This window comes from Canis aureus, chromosome 10 (genome assembly GCF_053574225.1).
Source record: "Canis aureus isolate CA01 chromosome 10, VMU_Caureus_v.1.0, whole genome shotgun sequence".
Classification (NCBI taxonomy): Eukaryota; Metazoa; Chordata; class Mammalia; order Carnivora; family Canidae; genus Canis; species Canis aureus.
Window position 1 is genome coordinate 65,855,204 of NC_135620.1, and position 13,655 is coordinate 65,868,858.

At 41.2% G+C, this 13,655-nt stretch overlaps 1 protein-coding gene across 1 annotated transcript in view; it reads right to left on the minus strand.

Annotated features, from left to right (window-relative positions):
* LOC144321550 (uncharacterized) overlaps window positions 1–13,655 on the minus strand; it is a 168,313-nt gene that overhangs the window by 149,815 nt on the left and 4,843 nt on the right. The gene's annotated exons all lie outside the window — the stretch shown is intronic.

The window sequence follows — 13,655 nt, forward strand, 5'->3', positions numbered from 1 at the left end:
TTCTTAATCTGACCGCAAAAGCAAAAGCAACAAAAGCAAAAAGCAAGCAGGACTAGGTCAAACTAAAAAAGGTTCTGCCCAATAAAGAAACGTCAATAAAATGAAAAGGCAACTACTGAATAGGAGAAAATATTATCAAATCATATATATAATAGGTTAATATCCAAAATACATACAGAATTCATACAACTCAGTGGCGAAAAAAATTCAATAAAAAAAAGGCATAGGATCCAAATAGACATTTTCCCAAAGAAGACATATACTTGGGCCAACAGGTACACAATAAGATGCTCAACATCACTCGTCATCAGGGGAATGCAAATCAGAACATAATGACATATCACCTCACATCTGTTAGAATGGCTACTATCAAAAAAAAAAGAAAAGAAAAAAGAAAAAGAAATAACAAGCATTAGTGGAGATAAGAGAAAAGGTAACCCTGCGCAGTGTTGGTGGGAATGTAAATCGGTGTAGCCACTGTGGAAAACAGGATGGAGCTTCCTCAACAAACTAAAAATAGAACTGCTATATGACACAGCAATTCCACTTCTGGCTATTTATCACAAGAAAACAAGAACACTAACTCAAAAAAAAAAAAAAAAAAAAGAACACTAACTCAAAAAGATATGTGCATCCCCCTGTTCACTGCAGCATGATTTGTAATAGCCAAGATATGCAAACAACCCAAGTATCTATCAATGGATGAATAAAGAAAATGTGACATGTGGCTGGCTGGCTGGCTGGATAGAATGGAATATTCAGCCATAAAAAAAGAATGAAATCTTGTCATTTGTGACAACATGAATGGACCTTAAGGGCATTATGCTAAGTGACATAAGTCAGATAGAGAAAGACAAATGCTTTATAATCTCACCTATATATGAAATATATTATTTAAAAAAAAAACAGATACAGAGATTGGTGGTTGCCAGAGGCAGAGGGTACAGGATGGGCAAAATAGGTGAAGGTCAAAAGGTACAAACTTCCAGTTATAAAATAAATAAGTCACGGGGATGTCATGTACAGTAAGGCAACTCTAGTCAATAATGGTACACTACATATTTGAAAGTTGTTAAAACAGTAAATCTTGTAAGTTCTCATGTATGGTTATGGATGTCAACTAGACCTACTGTGGTGATCATTTGCAATATATACCAATATTGAACCAAACTAAAATAAAAGACAAGGAATTACTTAAGATTTATATTTCAGCTCTTAGGTTTACAGTCTCACCTTACATAGCTCTGTTTTGAGTGTGTTGAACTTTCACATATGCTTTCAGAAATGTGGATATGTACAAAGGGATTACATGCAACCTAGTGGTTTCCACAACTATGTCCAATCACATCGTGCACAATGGAACACTCCAAGCAAATAGCCAAGCCCCCACAGACCCAAGTGGAGGCTTGACAGGAAGCACCAAAACCAAGCATGGGGGGCCAGGTCAAAGTGGATCCTAGGCCCCCAAACTCAGGAAGGCTTGAGGGTAGAAGAGAGTTAGAAGGCCATGTCTGCTGGCTGCTGGGACTAAGCACCAAGGGGAAGTAGGAAAGCTCCTCACAGAAGGTCTGCACAAACCTCAATGTGCATGAGACACTCTACTTATTTGGAAGGAATAGTAAATAGTCAGTGCCAAATATATACAAAATAGGTTGCTCCAGAGACTCCTTATTTGAGAGAAAATGTGTAATTTGAACTATGATTTGCACTGTCTGGTCTGGAAATACCTAGTCAAGAAAACACAAATGTTCTTTCAGAGCTAATTCTAGAGCAGTGCTATCCAAGAAATATTAGGTGAGCCACACACACAGTTTTAAATTTTCTAGTAGCCATATTTAAAAGCAAATAGAAACGGATGAAATTAATTTTAATAATACATGTTAACCCAATATATCCAGTATTACAAAATGTAATCAATATAAATATTATTAAGATGTTTTACACTACATTTGTCACACTAAGTCTTCAAAAATCTGGCATGTTTTTTATACTTCTAGCACATCTCAATATGACTGCTAAATTTTCATTGGAAATGCTTAACTGTATTAGATCACAAAACTTACAGCTGAAAAAATCTTCACGTATCCAAGTTGTTTCACGGTTGTTTCACAAGTTTTCCAGTAACTGAGTTTCAGTTTCTAAACTTAAGTTTATTAAACAAAATTTAAAACTTCCATTCCCCCCAAAATTTTAAAAATTAAAAAAAATTAAAAACAAAACTTCCATTCCCCAGTAATAGCAGCCACACTTCAAGTACTCAGTAGCCACACGGCTAGTGGCTTCCATAATGAATAGCGCAATTCTAGACAATCAAGCTGCATGCCTGGCTGTTGTCACAATAAAACCACCACTGAATGTCTACTCAGGAATAGATAGCAACATAACAGAAATAATAATGCTTTTATTTTGAAGAATGCTTTGAGATTTAGAAAATGCTGTGTAAACCCAAAAGTTTGGAATATGATAGGTGGTGTATGGGCTTAGACAGAAAAAAATATTTGAGTTCAGACTCCAGGACTGACACCTCCTACTTGACCTTTCACATGAGCTTTACCCAGCCTCAGGCTCCACATTTGTAGAAGGGGATTGATATTATATGCCCCATCAAGCTCATGGAGTTGATCTGAAGATCAAATAAGATGATATGTGAGGCACCTGGGTGGCTCCGTAAGCTAAGCGTCTGCCTTGGGCTCAGGTCATGATCCCAGGGTCCTGAGATTGAGCCCTGCATCAGGCTCCCTGCTCAGTGGGGGAGTCTGCTTCTCTCTCTCTCTCTCTCTCTCCCTCCCCCCCTTCCTCCCTGCTCATTCTCTCTCAAATAAATAAATAAGATCTTAAAAAAAAAAAACAAATAAGATGATATGTGGAAAAATGGGTGTAAGTTATAGAGATGTTAGTTATTATTATAGTAATTATATCAAATAAGTATCATCCTGTTTTATAAAAAGGAAATGTAATCTCAGGAATTCAATTAAAGAACCCAAAGTCACACAGTCAGGACCTTGCTGAGGAAGGCCCCAAGAGTATATTTTCTAGCTCCAAATCAAATGCTTTTTCCACCACTGGTACTACAGATGCCTTATATACAATCTAAACACTCAACTTCAATCTGAGGCTACTTAGAGGTTAAGAAATTTGAATCAAGAAATTAGGATTCAATCAATACAGCAAAAGATGATGAAAAAAGCCCAACATGCTCTGAAAAAATAGATAGGCCATGACTGGAATGACCGGTTTCATCACATAAGGTTTTAAAGGCTGGTTTACCAAATTATTTCTCAAAACTTGTCAGAAAAATCCAGACTTCTCAAGTGTTTTCTAATATAGGTGGCAATTTGTCCCTTAAAGAAACATTAACAGCTCCTGAGGAGACGGGGTCATTTCTTAAAAAGGTACAGAACTTTTGGGGATAGATCAGAATCAAAAAACTATTTCTAAACCTAGCAACACTTTCAAAGATAACTACTGTTTGAAACCTGAGGTTTAAATAGTAAAAGGATTGCTTCTTCTAACAATGTGAATGAGAATCTCCTTGCTTTAGTTTACTGCATTGATTTTTAAAGTCAAAGCTGATGGTTTCTGTGTAAATCTTTCTGTGAAAGTAGAGAATTGTTCAGTTAACAACAAAGTGGCTATCTTCTAGAGGCAAGGCATCATGTAGGGTCCTGGCAGGGGAGGAAGCAACACATGATAAATAATAAATCCCAGTCCCTCCTCCCACGATCCCCAATCTCAGTTGATGTCTTTGTATCTTAGTTCATGAGAAAAGTGAAACACCAGGAGCCAACCACTCAACGATCCCACCACCAAATCGACACGCTGCCCTCTTTCCAATGCAGTGGGTGAAGCCAGAAATAGCAAAGAGAAGACCTTCACCTTAATTTTTCCTTCCAAATCTCATATGAGTGTGTCTGATAGGTGGAAGTTGAATTACATCCAGAACTCTAACAACAAGAAAGCCAGGGATCATTTTTTCTCATGTCCTGTATACAATTTAGCAGCAAATTTCTGATGATTCCACTTTCAAAATATATTCTGAATCCAACTATCATTTGTCTCTTCTACAATAGATATCATTCTAGTCTAAACCACCATCATCTTCACCCATATAGCAAGAGCCTCCTAACCAAATTCAAATTTGGAATTTGGTTCCAATTCTGATTCTAATTACACTCCCTTATAATCTGTCCTCCAAACAGCAGCCAGTATGATTTTAAAAACTAAATCAGATCATTCCATGCCTCTGCCCTCAACTCTCCAAAGGCTTTCCATAGCCTCTGATCCTGCAGGAGAGATAAATAAATAAATGGCCATGCTTTCTTAGAGAAACACAAGAGCAGCAAAAGCATGACATCTACCCCACTCTTGCCTTCCAAATCTTAGATAAGTGCAAGCAATTGGTGGAAACTAAATTACATATAGAACTCAAACTGCAAAGAAAGCTAGGAAAAATGTAGCCTCTTACTATAGGAAGGCCCTGGAAAAAGAGGTTGGAATATATATTAAGACCAACTTACCATGTTCCCACACTATTCATTGCAGCAGCATTTACAAGAGCAATTGATAAGTAGAAAGCAGACTAAATGCCCAAAAGCAAAAGGCTGGTAATAGAATGTGTATATCCAGGTAATAATATGCTCATTTTTGATGAACATTTTATCAATGAAGTGAAAAATCTTACAACATATAATATACTAAGATAAAATCTTGTCAGAAAGTTGTACATTTTATCTGATCTCACTTTTGGGGCAACTGGGTATATTTAAATATAGCCTATATATTATTTTTAAAGGTATAATTATGATATTTTGATCATGTAGGAAAATCTCTTGTTCTTAAGAGATGAATTCCCAAATCCCATGAACTTTTTAACTAGTTTCAAATAACTTAGAATAAAAGCATAGAGAATTTTAACAACTGATGGATCTAGGAAAATGACATATGGCACTCATTGTGCTACTCCCTCTCCTGTTGGTTCAAAATTTCTCAAAATTAAAATTCAGGGAGAAAACTGCTGTTGAGCAGTGGCTGGTTTGTAAGGATGCCCTGAGTTCAGGCTATCTTCTCTGCTCAAGCAACATCTTAAAAACTTTGTGCTCTTAGACGGCATGTGTACAATGTTGTCATCTCCAGTAACCCAGGATGGGTTTAGGTTGCCCTTTCTTCTTGTTCCCATTCTTGTAATATATTCTGAGAAACTGCAACTGTTCCAGAGCACACACACAGAAAATAATTAAATGGGTGATGCCAGATACACGGCATATACACCACCAGAACCCCTACCACGCCGATGGCAGACATAACTAATCAATCAGGGTACTCTATCCTGCTGAACTTCATTATGCCTCAGAATCCTTCTCAACACAGTTCTCCAGGTACCCATGATCAAGGCACTGGAGCTGGTGAGATAAAACCTTTGCCATCCATTTATTAAACAGACTACCTTCAACAAAACCTTAAAATACTATGATTTTCATGAGGGCCTCTGAGGTAGCTATGCAAAAAAAGCTCAAAACCTGAAACCGAAGGGGGGGGGGGGGTAAAGGTATTAAACAGGTGATGGGGATTAAGGAAGGCACTTGTCCTGATGAGCACCAGGTGATGTATGGAAGTGTTGAAACACTATATTGTACATCTAAAACTAGTATTACACTGTAGGCCAACTAACTGGAATTTAAAAAAAAAAAAAAACATTTTTTTACTACATTAAGTATATTTACAAAAAATTAACATGAAACCAAATACCTCAATCCACCCATTGCCTCTTACTTCTTGAACCTTGGTAAAGTCTCTGAAAGTTCTCTGCCCTTCAGCTCCCGTGTCTGTAATGAACTTTCCTCACAAAGTTATCAGTGGTTAAAATGAGACAATGGATACTGTGTAAATTTGTACATCAAGAGTGGCATCATGAAGACTGGAAAAGTCACTTTTGGAAAAGCCAGTTATTAGAATATTGATTATAATTCAGAATAGGAGTTCTACAAGCCTGAAGGAAGGATTATTTGTTTTTTATTTTTTTTAAGCTAGTCCAGAAAAAGGACAAATTCTTAATGTCCTTCTCAATGTCCTTTTGCTGGTTCTTCATTTCTCTGATTTCTGAAAGTCTCAAGGCTCAATCCTTGGACCTTTGTGCTATTCATACCATAGGTAATTTCCCCTAATCTCATGGCTTTAAGTACAACTCATACGCCTTTGATTCCCACACTTTGAAAATATAACAGGATGTTATAAAAGGAGTTGGAGGCAAGGCTTCAATACCACAGACATAAACACTGATTAACTAAGGGGCCCACGCATATCAAGATTTTCACAGTGGTATCTGAGAACAGTTTACCTTGGGCCCCTCACTGTAATTAAGATTATAAAATCTTCTAGATTTTGGAGTTGACTTCTAGAAATTGGAGAGAGGGGATTTGTGAAATTTCTTTTAAGACAGCTATGCTGAGGGATCCCTGGGTGGCGCAGCGGTTTGGCGCCTGCCTTTGGCCCAGGGCGCGATCCTGGAGATCCGGGATCGAATCCCACGTCAGGCTCCCGGTGCATGGAGCCTGCTTCTCCCTCTGCCTGTGTCTCTGCCTCTCTCTCTCTCACTGTGTGCCTATCATGAATAAATAAAAATTAAAAAAAAAAAAGAAAAAAAGAAAAAGACAGCTATGCTGAGTATCTCCTCTCACTGGAGAATAAAAAGGGTGGGGAAGTCAACCTTCAGTTCAGATCTAGGGACAAACTATGACTTAGAGAACTGATATGTGTTCCTTGAAATTTGGAGAAAGGGGAATGATGGGAGCTGCTTAATTCCCTGGAGACTGCCTGCCCCCAAGGGAATCTAAAGGTGAGAGGTTGCTAAAGTAGCAGAGAAGAGATATTCCCTTGGGGATCCGCTGAGGCACAGGGTATGTGCTTCCTGTGGACAGGAGGTGGGCCACGCAGGAAAGGCACCCAGGAGCCACTTGGTGGGGTGATGGGACTATAAGCGAGAGTCTGTGTGGTGTGAGCTGCAGGAAAACTAGTGGCAGCTGGAGGACAGGATATATGACCCATTCCAATGGTACTGCAGAAAGAGGAGCCACAGCAAGGGAGCAGCCACAGAAACCCCAAAAGAACCAAGAAAGACACCACTAGAAGTATTAGCTAGACTCCAAGAAAGTGAGATCTGATTAGGGCGGTCTCCATCAAGTGGGGACTTTCTGATCCCTTCCCCCTGTACTTCCCAAGGCGTCCAACTCTGGAGTGGTTGAAAGCATAGCTAATGAGGAGAACATAAGCAGGAAAGAGGAAAAAAAAGGCAACCATAGTTTCTTTCCCACTGGGAGAAGTTGTTCCTATCTGCTGCAGGCCCTAGCTTGACATATTTGAAGGTAGAGGAAGAGGTTTAAAAGTAGAAAAAAAAAATGGAAGCAGAAGGAATATGGCCTTTTAATAAGTATTAATAAACTAAACTGGACATTCTTATTTCTGAACCAAGGCTCTGGTTTCCTGCCTAAAGAAAATCGTAGAAGACTTACTGTTACCAAAGAGCAACCCGAAAAAATCATGGTATTCGCCAGAGATTTCACCCAACAACAGAGAAAACTACTCCTCCACCAAAGAAATGTTAAAGGAACATCGGGAGATAAAAACAAAACTGCAGTCTCATGGATTCCCAGAGCCGTGCTTCCTCACAGTGCCCATTAGATTACACAATATATTATCACAACACCTGTTCACCATGGTATAATAGCCATCTCATAATCACCAAACCCAAAGATGAATTCTTAGTTTCCAATCCGAGATCTTCTTGGATCCCAGTCTTCCCCATCTCATTCAATAGACACCCAGCATTTCGCTCGGTCAGCCCCACATCCTTAAAGTCATCCTTAAAGTCATCCCTTAAAAAGAATCCTTTTTACATCCTGGTTCTAAACTACCCGCAAATCCTACAAGCTCTGCTCTCAAAAATTATTCTGAATCTAACCACTTTTTGCCACCATCTGATCCAAGTCACAACTGTCTTCCCTGGATTATTGCAATAGCCTATAGCAGGTCTTTCTATTTCTGCTCTTGTTGCTCTACAGCCTATTATTCTCAACACAGCAGCCCAAGTGACTGTAAATCATGTGTCTACTTATAAGTCATGTAGATCTTCAATGCCCTTTTTTCTTTTTTGGATGAAAGATGTGATAGCCATACACAATAGACTGTTTTTCAGTCATGAGAGAGGAGGATATCGTGCCTTCACTTTTAACTGAGAATAAAAGCCAATGGTGGGCAGCCCGAGCAGCCCAGGGCCTGATCCTGGAGACCCGGGATCGAGTCCCACGTCGGGCTCCCTGCATGGAGCCTGCTTCTCCCTCTGCCTGTGTCTCTGCCTCTCTCTCTCTCTCTCATAAATAAAAATCTTAAAAAAAAAAAAAAGCCAATGGTTTTAGAATGCCTAAATGATCTATCCTCTCATCTTTTTCATTTTTTAAGATTTTATTTATTTACTTATTTATTTATTCATGAGAGACACACAGAGAGAGGCAGAGACATAGGCAGAGGGAGAAGTAGGCTCCCTGCAGGGAGCCCAGTGAGGGACTCGATCCCAGGACCCCAGGATCAGGATCTGAACTGAAGGCAGACACTCCACCACCGAGCACCCCTGGGTGCCCCTCCTTATCTTTTTCAAAGCTTATCTTCCTACCCTTCCTACCTGCTTGCCCCAATCAGGCTACTTTGGGTACCTTGCTTTTCCTCAAACATGCTGAACACTCCCCCAACTCAGGGACTTTATACTTGCTGTTCCTTCTGCCAGGAATTTCCTTCTGCCAGGAATTCCCTTCTGCATTTAGGCTTCTGCTCAAATATCCCTTATTAGAAGAGCTTCCCCTAATTGCCTAATATAAATAACAACTCCACCCTCCCTCTCCCCCATCCCTTCTATTTCCTGAACTGCCTCTCTTCCCCCCTTCACTATAGTTATATCCATGTCACTTAGAGCCACACATTTCTTTGCCTGTTCGTTGTCTGTCTGCCTCTACGGCATTCCAGCAATCCAAGCCTAGGATTATGCTTTGTCCACCATGGTAGGCACTATTTTTTGAGTGAATAATTTCCACTATAATACTTATAAGAGTTCCTAAACTACAGTCATTTTATTTATTTTTTTAAGATCTCCCATGGTCCTTGTAATATTTGGAAACAAATCCTGAAATGGGGACTAGCTGGGTCCCTGTGGTCGCCTCCTGATTCCTTTCAGGCCTATTATCTTCCCCCACTTCTCATCTCTCAACAGGAACACAGCCCCTTCCCACCCTGGGAGCCCTTCCAGGAAGACAGATGGGGGCGGAGAGAGACGGGTCTCTCCTGAACAACCGTGGCTGCGCATCGGGACTTGACTGACACATGTGGGCACCACAGCCAGATCCAGGGCTCTCCGGGCCTCCATTCTGACCGCCAGACAAGAATGTCTGTCTTTGCTAATTCGACTTAAGCTCTGTTTAATTACTAACTTGGTAGTCTCTGCTCTCTGCTTAGCTGCTTGTCAAGTATGTGGCACTTTTGATAATTTAAGGGTTGGAATTTAGTCTATTTTTGCAATTGAAAATCAGCCTGGAGCCAGAGTTTCCCTTTTATTCAGAAAGACGAAACAGACGGCACATCAAAAGCGGGCATTCTGTAATTGTGTCTCTTCTGATGCATTAAAAGCAGACCTTTGCACACTGGCTGCTTGGTGTCCTTTGGAAACCTCTACTGGGCCTGTAAACATAAAGTCTATGCTCTCATATCATTCATGTGTGTCTTTCTGTGTCCAGCTTAGTCCTCCAAATCACTCGGTGATGTCAGGAAGCCACACTGAGAGGCAGCCTCAGGGGGGTGCCCAGAGAAACACGAGGACTGGGAGCTGGAGCCCGGGTTCCAGGGCTGGCCCCACAGCCTCTGAGCTCAATGACTCGAATGCCTACCTAAAATAACTTAAGTTGTATTGATGAATTCTACAGCACTTATTTGGTACTTCATAGCTACCAGGCACACACAATTGAGAAGATGTTGTCCCTGTCCCCAGGGAGCACTCGGTCTGTTGAGAAGACAGGGAGAGCGACCGTCCCAGTCTGTAGTAGTGTTGTAACCAAGGCCTGCAGGAAAAGGGGGCATCAGTCGGCTTGGAGGGTGGGTAAGTACTTACCAGGATTTAGGAAGCAGGCTCAGGACAAACAGGACAGCACCTGCGAAGGCCTGAGACAGCCTGCACCACGCAGGAAAAGGCAAGTTCAGGGTATGCTGTGCGGGAAAGGGAAGCAAGGCCGAGGAGGGTACTGAGGCAGAGAGCTGGGAGTAAAAGATACGGGGAAGAAAATAAAGGCAGGCTTGGCCTGTTAGGTTAAGGACAAGTGGTTAGGTCATGGAAACACTTGAGGTCACTTGAAACACTAGCTAACCTGGTCTTAAGCATATTGTAACTACTTCCCACTTGAATCTATGGGGTTCAGGGACAGTAAGTTAGTTGCCCAAGATAACTTAGCTGGGGAAGGCGGAGAAGGGAATTTAAAGGCAGTGTGCAGACTCCAGAGCCCGGTCCTTAGCCATCACACTGCCCTGCAAATATTAAATGAGGACTTTGCAAATATTAAAGGAGCGAAGAGATACGAAAGGAGTCTACAACTAAAGTGCTGCCCAAATGTAGCCACTGGTGTTTATTAGTTCTGTCACAAGGATCCCCAAACAGGAGGTCTTTCTTCTTCCTTAGTATTTGACAGTGCAACCCCGAGCATTTTCTCCCGGCTCAGCAGAGCAAGCAAGAGAGGCTGTGAGAAACCAAAATCACTCTAGATGAAAGGAAAGGAAGTCTGGGCTCTCATGAGTCACACTGAGGGATAGAAGAATGATGCGATCAAATGAAGCAGCCGTTCTGAAAGCTTAGCCTGTGCTGGCACCTGCTGGTGCCCACAGTAGATGTGCCAGCATCAACAGGGATTTATCCTCTGGAGGGCAAATGCCCCAGGGCAATTGTATGTATGAACAGGGAGGTAGGGGGAGTAGGGGAAGAGTTGCAGCTAGTCTAAAAGGCACTGGGAGACTCTTTTCCTTACCTGCAAGGTTGCTGTGCATCTGTGAAAAAAACTTCAGCCTAGAAGTCACTCATCATAACCACTACCAAGGACCTCCTATGGGTATGCACAGCTCCGAGCATCTCACACACCTTCCCCAAACAACAGCACTGCCAACCCTACCAGTTCTGCGAGATGTCATTCTCCCTGTTTAAGAAATGCAGATAGCTCCAGGAGGTTCCTTTACTTGATTTGACCAGGATCATATAACTAGTAAGTGGTGATCCTAATTTAGCATCAAAGTTTAATTTAATTCATACTCTTTATAACACCAGGTTGCTTCCCAAAAACTTAAGTCCAAAGCCTAATTCTCCCAGTTGCTACGTCTGAAACCCTGGCCCTAATCAATTGACCACTGAGAGTTTTGTTTTGATGGATTCATGGGTTTGTCCTTGCATTATTCCAGAAGTTTATCATCTTAAATCCTTTTCTGCGATACGGGCAGAAATTCCTGCCATTGTATTTGTAGAGATCCTGAAAAGTGGATTAGGTCAGAAACATAAATAATGCCGGAACTGTCTTTAAAACCTGAGGACCTGGGGTGCCTGGGGGGCTCAGTCATTTAAGCCCCCAGCTCTGGATTGTGGCTGTCATTATCTCAGTGTCCTGGAATCGAGCCCTGCCTCAGGCTCTACAGTCAGCAAAGGGTCTGCTTCTTTCTCTGTTCTTCTCTCTGCCCTGATCACACATACTCTCTCTCTCAAATCAATCAATCTTAAAAAAAAAAAAAAAAAAAAAAAAAAAAAAAAAAAAAAAAAAAAAAAAAACCTGAGGACCTGCCATCTCATAAAATATATGTTTGAACTTCAAAGCTCCAAATAGAAATGAGAACTCTAAGGTGCCCCTGAAATGGTTTCCAAACGTAACAAATATGGAAACTCTGCCCTAGCTCATTTGCCAGTTAATATTCACACTCTGGAAAATTCTCTTCACCTTGAGAGTCTCCAATCAAAAAATCTAGAAACCTCATTTTCTAGCGCTCAGTTGAAACTTCAAGAAAACAAAGATACCAGGTTGAACCATATGCTTCCCATATTTGACAGTTTTTTGACTTACGAAAAAATTAAAATAGTACATTGATTGGGTTCGGTGAAATTGATGCAGGTTTTCAAAAAGACAGTTCCTCTATCACTGCAAAATGATTGAACAAGCCCATCCTGGGCCAAACATCAGCAGGCAGGCACAAGAACCACCTGGATGATTTTTAATATGAGGATTCCTGGTCCCACCCCCATAATCGGTACTGGAGTTGGGGTGGGGTAGTTCAGGAACTTGCCTTTTTAAAAGGCATCCCAGGCATCCCAAGGCAGAGAGATGGCTCTAAGGAGAACTCCCCTGCAAGATTTCTGAACTGGAAAAATATGTTCTACTGCTCTACTACTCGGAGGACAGCACCCCAAAATGCCATCCTTCTCAAAGGGCGTCTTTAATCTGTTTGTAGGCAGTTGAGGGACCTCTGCTGTAAAAGTAGACAAGAACCTGGTGCCAGTTTCCAACCCTTCTTCTACAACTTCCCAGCTGTGAGGAGTCTTCTGAGGGCTCAGCTTTTTTTGTTTTAATGACCTATGCTTTTTTTTTTTTTTTAATTTGGTTTATTTTGTTTTTGCTGCCTAAGATTAATGATTATTGCAAAGGGATCTCAACCACTCTTTAAACAGCAGTCTCCGGGTAATGTGCCCAGCCCCCAGCCCTCTACCCTCCAGGAGAGAATTACTGCGGCTCCACTTGTTGGTTTAGAGACTATTTATGCCCCTCTTCCACATCGCAGATTCAAACCAAAGCCTCGTTATTTCCACTATGTTTGTTTTGCTGCAGAATGGTAACATTTACATGGAAATGGGTCTTTTTCTCTATCCTATCATTTGGATTGTTTAGTTTTCCTTTTTGGACTTCTTTGATGCTGTTGAAGCAAGAAATCCGCAGGAATCTGGAGAAAGGAAGAGAGTGGGCTCTAGGGGGTGGAGTGGGCGGCAATGTTGTTTGCTTCTCTGTCTCCTAGGTCCCCTACCACCACTTCCTAGCTGGACTAAGCTATCTCCTTCCTGTTTCTGCTTTTCTGCCTCCTACAGCCAGGTCAAAATATGTTAGCATTTAGGGCTGCAGCTCCAGCTTTAACACTGACTTGATATGGGAAGTCTCTTTCCTCTCAAGGCCTGTCTTCCCATGTGAATAGTGAAGGTGTCTAACCAGATGACCTCTAAATTCAATTACTTTCATAAGCCCACTGGGCTGTCACTCGCTTTGCTGTGAGGTAACCAGAAAATAAGCCCTTTCCTAGCCATATGGCTTTGGGCAAGTTATTTAATGGCTCTGATAGACCATCAAAATGAATCGCACCATTCTTTTCTACTTCCAATGAAGGCAAAAAGTGGATTCTTTATGCCCAAAGCATGAAAATAGCAACCAATCCATGCTCCTTTGTATGTCCTGGAGTTCCAAAGATTATCCCATTACTTCATAAGATTTTTCCAAAGACTTCCAAGGCTTTAAATCTTCTATCATATCCCAAATACACCCACCATTCCCAATACCACACCTACTAGCCCCAGTGCAACCCTAAAACCTTTTAATTTTAATTTCGGCTGCCCT